Genomic DNA, 8,060 nt, shown 5'->3' on the forward strand with positions numbered 1-8,060 from the left:
TTTTTTACATGCTTTTATTTGACTTCCCCTGTTAGTATGTGTGTGTATCTTGCAACTGAATTTTAGACCAGTTCTCCTCAACAGATTGAGCTGAAATTTGGTTAATTTATGTAATTTCCATTTTACTTAGGAGATGACATAGGTAACCTACTGACTAGAGTTTTATTGTGGCCTACAATCGTTAGTCAAGCTCTGAGACAAACCCACAATTATTTATGTAACCAAATGCCATTAATTTACTAGTGGGCAGTTGCAATTTCTACAATAGAGAAGTTTCGTGATGTTCGAAACATTAAATTTCACTGAATGGGATTAAAATATAGACCAAAACTAAAAAGCCGCTGAAGTTATTTTTGAAATCCATCAAGAAATGACTAAATTACCTTTATATTTTCGCGTGGAACTCAAACATTAGTTCGTACCCTTAGACAAAACGCACTTTTTGATCGAATCGAAAATCGAATCCGTCAAAACCCCATACAAAAAAGGGGCTTTTCGACTGGTTTGCGATTATAATTTGCACTTTGTCTAGACCCACTGTTCTAGTTTCAACCACAATGCTTACCACCCTGGCGCAATGTCGAGAATGACACTATCTGTCGAAGTTTTCTTCTTCTTTTTGTATATGTCAAAAAAATTACAAAATAATTTTACTAATTTTACTTTTTTGCGACTGTGCGACGCGCGCCCGCAGTGAGTGTGCGAACGCGTCAGCAACATAATTACGCGCGAGCGATAAGGATGGGTAGCTTGGGGTCATTGGACAAAATTCTACGTGCTCACGGACCAGGCTTTAACAAAGAATCTTGAGGGACCCTGGCTGAAAAATTTAAAACTACTAGATTATAAAAAAATATAATAAAAATAACTTTTTCAATTCATCATCAGACCAGCTCAATGGTACCATAACATTGCATTGTCATCGTACTTACATAAGTATACCCAATTTCAGCTCAATCGGCGGAGAACTGGTCTTAAATTCAGTTGCAAGATTTGTCCCACACATACTAACAAGTGAAGTCAATAATGATTAAAGCCTGTAAAAATTGGATCTGTCAACAGCACTGGACTAGGGGTGATTCACTGTTTGTACTCCGAATGAGTGCCGTGATGTCACCGATCAAATGGCGCGAAATATTTGTTATGCACAACTTTGGGGTCCTGTAACTTCTTTATTTGTAGAGATATTTCCATGATTCTTTCACGACCACAATTATTATTGGATTTACTTATATTTTCAAGTTTTATTAATAGAAAAAAATCGAAAACTTCTCCATTGAAGTCAAGTTTAGCTCGTAGACTAGGATAGAAGATATCTAAAACTAGATGACGTCAATGTAAATGAAAGCTGAATTTTTTAATTATACGAGTAAAATTAGGAAATTCTTAAGCAAAATTTTTACTTAATGGAAGTTGAAATATTAATTAGAAACTAATTAAAATATTTCCAGCGAAAAACTATTTCAAGATATTTAAAAAGGATCCATCAATCATTATTAGCATTTTCTACAAAAAAAGTTATCTGTTTTAAAGAAAATCAGTTTTTTTCCATAGTCTATTGGGACAATGTTTTCATAGTTTGTCTTTTGATAAGATAAAAGTACTTCTTAGATTAATATAAATAGACTATTTTTCTAATGTACAGTCGTCAACGTCAACAGTACATTATTGGAAATACCCTTTACAAATTACCTAACATGTTACAGTGCAGTACGAATAGCACCTGCCCAAAATAACGATAGGTGCTCTAAGTGAAATAGGCCAGGTGCTATTCGTTCAAGTGCTATTTCAGCGGGTACTCTAAGTGGAATACAGTTTGATCGATCATATAGTTTCTTTCTTTCCGTGGTTTTAGAAAGGTTTTAGAAAACAGTACATGGAAAACAATAATTTATTATTGCAGGCAGTCTTATCGCTACAAAGCCATCTCTTCCAGACAAAAGAGTGAAGAAGAGTATCAATTATGTTCCAGAATTGGCACCAAATTAAAAAGTCTAGCACAATTAATTAATTTGCCTGGCGCTATGCTGGACTAAGCCTATTCTGTCATTTGTCACATTCTGATGTAGTCCCATTAATCATGTTACCAAAGCCCATTAATTTTCGGTCAGAAATTTGCACAACTGAGAGTACTTGGCTTTGACTATCACCATACATCACATCAGAAGTTTCGAGTTTAATCCAGGGATGTCATGGATATAATATTTCGGTTACAGTTACGGATATGAAATCATTTCGGATTATCTGATAGTTTCGGATAATTTCGGTTATAGATATTAGAATGTGAAGAAAATTGTGTGCCAGACTATCTCTTCAAGTACCACCGAATCAAGTTCAAGACTCAATACCTAGAAATAAATTGTTACCGCGGTATCATGTGACCACTTAGGTTGTGAGTTAGGGTTCCACGAAATAAGCCAGCTGGTCTACGATACGCAAGACGTCTTACGCTTTTATCCGAAACTATCAGACTCTTTTGGTAGGTTGGAATTTGTTTCGGTTACGGATATTGTTTTATTTCGGATATCCGATAGTTTCGGTTGCGGTTACGGAGCTCCATAACATCCTTGGTTTAATCTCCGCAGTATCATTTGAAAGTTTACAGTTTCCAGTTAGTTTTGTAGCTTTATCTTAGTTAACGCCTTCGTAGTTTGTAGAGTGAGACTCTCTTTGGTTCGAGGTTTGATTCCTAGAGTGGAACTCGAGGGGCTTGTTACAAAAATTAAACGTCCGTTGAACACTTGTTTAAATTTACATTTAGTATGGACATGACGGATTAGCAAGCTGAAATATCAATGGGCAGGGCACATAGTACGTAGAACTGACGGCCGATGGGACAGCAAGGTTCTGGAGTGGAGGCCGCGTACCGGAAAACATGGAAAGCATTGGGGGAGGCCTATGTTCAGCAGTGGACGTCTGAGATGATGATGGTGATGATGAAGGGCCCATTGTTTTTATTAAATACCTACCAACTATTCATATGTTTAGCTACCTACTTTAGTCATTGCAGAGCTGAATCAACCAGATCTATTTTGGTTATTTATACTGGGTGGCGCAAAAGTAAAGACCCTATTTGGTTCAGCTATAACATTTTTTCTAAATTAGAAAACTAGATTTAGGTTTTTTTAAATGTATATTTGTGCCATTAAATTTCGTACCATTAGGATTTAAAGATGATGTCTTTTAAATGGTGACCTCCAGAGTTGATACACATTTGAGCCCTATTTATGACATTTTGCATAACTTGCCGTAACACTTCCTGCGATATGTTCGTTATTTCTTGACGAATGTTTTCTTTTAGAGCTGCGAGAGTCTGTGGCTTGTTCACATACACCCGAGATTTCAAAAAACCCCAAAGAAAGAAGTCTGGACTGGTCAGATCGGGTGATCTTGCAGGCCAAGGCAAATCGCCAAAACGAGAGATAACTCGGCCTGGAAAAGCGTCCGTAAGAACATTGACACAATTATTCCACGTTCTTGGGGAGTAAAACGGTCCATGTTTATTTTCAGTGTACCTATTTTACATTTGTTCACTACACAATTTTCAACAAAAAAATGACAGAAAATGTCATATAAAAAAAAAAAGTATTTTCTTTAGTGCCAGTACTTTTGCGCCACCCAGTACGTATTAGACACGTTTAAAAATGTAGAGGCTGATACCCATAGTACAAGGCCAAGAGCTTCTTTGCTGTGTGGTTATAAAAAACACTGCAAAAGGAATAGAAAGGCGATTATCGCACTGCACCGCACTCCGGCGCCGCGGTCCGCGTGGCGACATAATAATTATTATAAAGAATCCCGCGCGCAGACGCGTTGGCAGCCGCGCGTGTTTTCTATACAAACTGAGGTACTAGCATATAATGATTAAATCTGTCGTCCCGCGTACCGCGGCGGAGCGCGGTATAGTGTGATAATCGCCAAAGAAAGCAAAGTTTACTTACTGTGAGAACGTGGTGTGCCGCGTTTCGGCAGCAATCGGTCGGTCCAGCTCGTCTCATCACTGGTGAAGCTCGTACACGCGTGATGTTTATCGTAGAGCCCGCGCTGGAAAGATTTGCAAGTTAGTTTAATTAGTTCATTAGTATTTACGCAAGTTTAAAACTGTTTATATTTTTTTGAAGGCAACAAAAGACTTTGACGTTGACAATTATTAATAGCACAGAGCAAGTAATCAGAACGTTTGTTTTTTTTCTCTCTTTCTTTAAAACAACGGTTATTAATCCACGAGAAAGGGAGAAGTCAACGAAAAATTCTTGACCTGCCTGTTTAACTTGGTATCGATGTGATATTTATGCCTGACCAGGAACATAAAAACCCTGGCATAGAGGCGCGTCAATTGCATTTGATAGTGCAACACAGAGTACAGTCGTACCTGTGTTAAATTAATAGGCTAACTTTATGTATCAGGATTCAGGATTACGGGCTAATTTGATATTTTCATAAATTAACGAAAAAATATTATTGTCTAGGTAACCTGGTTTAAATAAATTAAATTAAACCATCAATCGAGCTGGTAAGATTTATTTTATTATTCATCAATAATCAGATTCAAAACTTGAATATTTAACTGCAATGTCTGCTCATGAACGCTTCAAACTCGGTACTTCTTTCCCAATTCCATAAAATTCAACACTTAGAAAGTGACAAAAAACTTTAAAATAGGTAGTTGAAACAAACCACAGCTAATTTCCTTGTGGACTGTACTATACGTTAAACATGTCAGTCAATTTGACAACCTTTGTTGGAAACATTATTCAATGAAAATATTGTCCGAACCCTTGGTATTTCTCTTCGACAAATACTTTAACACATTGAGAACCACTTTTCTCTCACGACTATAAAAAGATTTTAGCAATTTCATTCACAAAATCAATTGCGCACATTTAAAATAAAGTTTGTTTACACTTTGACAGCAATAGACTGACATGCATGGTGACATGTTGTCAATGAAGTTTTCAGCCCCCCTAGACAAAACGCACTTTTTGATCGAATCGAAAATCGAATCCGTCAAAACTCCATACAAAAAAGGGGCTTTTCGACCACTTTTCGACTGCTTTGCGATTATAATTTGCACTTTGTCTAGACCCACAGTTATAGTTCCAAAATACTGGACTGTCCTGTCGATGACATTGACAGTGGGGCGCCACCGTCCATACCGGATCGCTGGTTCAGATTTTTGCCATGTTGGAAACCATATAGTTGAACGATGGTAGCGCCCCCCTGTCATTGAGTTTGGTGGGACAGTCAATGTCAATGTCATGCATAGGACAGTTCAGTATTTTGGAACTATACTGTTGCCATTAAAAGAAATAAGTACCATTAGTTTTCCGCAACATGGCGAGGGTTTTTATGTTCCTGGTCAGGCTATAAATAAGTAAATTTAATTTATTTTTAGAAGAAGACTTAGCGTGGGCAGGCCTACTAGGTTGACCGACGATCTGGTAAAGGTCGCGGGAAGAGCCTGGACGCGGGCAGCGCAGGACCGTGCATTGTGGAAAACCTTGAAGGAGGCCTTTGTCCAGCAGTGGACGTCATTTGGCTGAAACGAACGAACGAATTTATTTTTATTTTATTTTGTTACTAGCTGACCCGGCGAACTTTGTTCCGCCTTAATGGCAATAAATAACGGGATAAAAAGTATCCTATGTCCTTCTCCTGGCTCTAAACTATCTCCCTGACAATTTTCAGCTAAATCAGTTCAGCCGTTCTTGACTTATAAGTGGAGTAACTAACACGACTTTCTTTTATATAATAGATAGATTTTGTAGTTTTTTTTTAATTTTCTAACTATGCATGCATACCCTTGGACACAGACATTTGCATTTTGATTTGTAAAGTTAAAACATGCTCGCTCTATGTAATTCCTCGCTCAAAACATAGTGGAACTGATATAAACTTCGGCAGGCAGTCTAAAACGCATTAATAAGCTACAGAGCTCATTTCTCCCAACTTTTACTCTATTTGCCGACTGCCTCTATAAAAATGCAAATTCCTCATCTCCTGCTGCACGCGAAAGGCACGCCACTGCTTTTACTGCACCAACTTTTAGAAATTTATGTGTTTTGAACTGTCTCTGAAAAGCGCTCAAAACTGTTCATGTATGAACATAATTTTTACTTTAAAAATCGAAGAGACTATAGCTGCACAACACCGAAATGCTTTTTCATCAATTTTGCATGGAGGTTCCTTTTAGAACGTAGGTGCTCAATAAGAACGGATTTTGACGACGAAACTGCACCCCTAAGGAGGTAAAACGGGATTCACGCGTACGAAGTTGCGGGCGGCCGCTAGTTAGTTACAACTGTGTCTTGAGCCTTGTTAAGTAGGTAGCTATAATATACATAGTATTACAAAAATTGTACATCGTGTAGGTATAGAAATAGATTGTGAGAGACCGGTGTTTGAGCTAGGCGAGGGGCCTGTATTACAGAGAAGTACTCTCATCTCTCGGAGGTAAATTGCTATGTTTTCCAGGAACGCTTGAACTAAAAATTTATTACTAGGAATATTACGTCAAGCACAAACGGTACGATTCATCACCGGGATATTAAAAATTACCCTTTATTAAAGCGCCCATAAAGAACGCACGTACTCCGCACGCGCGCGGTTGTTAATGTTTTTTTTTTTTCTGGCACGCACGGCTTGTGCATTTGCCAATGACGAGATTGTTAATGTTATTACTTACTTGAGTGGGTAATAGGGGAGAGTTCGGTATATTGTACCGCCGGGTAAATTGTACCACCCTTATATTTCGTAAAGTGTTTATTGAATGTCTGTAATTGCAACACTCAGCGATACACAACTAAAATCAATTAATATCGGCCATGTGGTTTTTGCCGTGAACACAAACACGTGTGTTTTATTTTGAAAAGTATTTTTTCATTGGTTTCAAGTAACTTTTGACAATACATGTTTAGATTGTAATTTTGTTAAATTAAATCACAGGGTGTTTCTAATATATTATTTAGAAGCGTAAATTAGTGTGGATTACAATTATTTGAAACATTTTTCGGTATTTATAAGCTATATTTTTTACCGATTTTTTAAAAGCACTATCACCTAGTCGGCTCAATTGTACCACATCAAGTTGTATGGAACTTTACCAAAGGATTTTAAATTTTTTTTAGTAAATCATATTTTGAAGTTATAATAGATGTAGTAGTAGTAGTAGTAATAATAGCGTAGATGTGTTTGACTAGCAATAAATGAAAGCAAAAGATTGGCAAAGTAGATTAGGTACAAGTGTGCGTTACGATAATTGGAATTACAGAACTTTACTCAAAATCGTGATAACGTGTAAAACAATATCGATTGTCTATGTTATTAACTACTGTTTCTCTCCGTTTCCTCATAGTTTTTTTAAAGGCTTGAAATTTATTGAAATCCAATTTAGTAACCCTGTGGTACAAATTATCGAACCGGTTGGCTAAATTGGACCGAAGCTCTGAACTCGTACTTTGTTGATTTGTGCTAAATATACAACAATCATGTTAATTAATACTTATGAAATAGTAAGTTGAATAATGTATCTTTTATTATATACCATGGACATTAGCAAAAACAAAAGAAAACTATGTGTAAAATGGGATTGAAAAAAACTGGTCCAAATTAGCGGACTCTCCCTTATTAATTTTTATCCCAACTAATATTATAAATGCGAAAGTAACTCTGTCTGTCTGTCTGTCTGTTACGCTTTCCCGCTTAAACCTCGCAACCGATTTTGATGAAATTTGGCATAGAGATAGTTTGAGTCCCGGGAAAGAACATAGGATAGTTTTTATCCCGGTTTTTGAAACAGGGACGCGCGCGATAAAGTTTTTCTGTGACAGACAAAATTCCACGCGGGCGAAGCCGCGGGCGGAAAGCTAGTTACATATAAAATACTTCAAAGTACACCTAAATGGAGCTTTCAAAACGAGGTCGAATCAGGAATGAGAGGATCCGTAAGTATAATCTTTTAAATGTCTTAGAACTTTTTATCACCAAGTGTATTAACAAGAGCAACGACGTTTTTATTTTATTTTATTTCAGTAGAAATGGAAGGTGTCACACACAGTCTG

This window comes from Ostrinia furnacalis, unplaced genomic scaffold (genome assembly GCF_004193835.3).
Source record: "Ostrinia furnacalis isolate ACB-3 unplaced genomic scaffold, ASM419383v2 OfSCF4245, whole genome shotgun sequence".
Classification (NCBI taxonomy): Eukaryota; Metazoa; Arthropoda; class Insecta; order Lepidoptera; family Crambidae; genus Ostrinia; species Ostrinia furnacalis.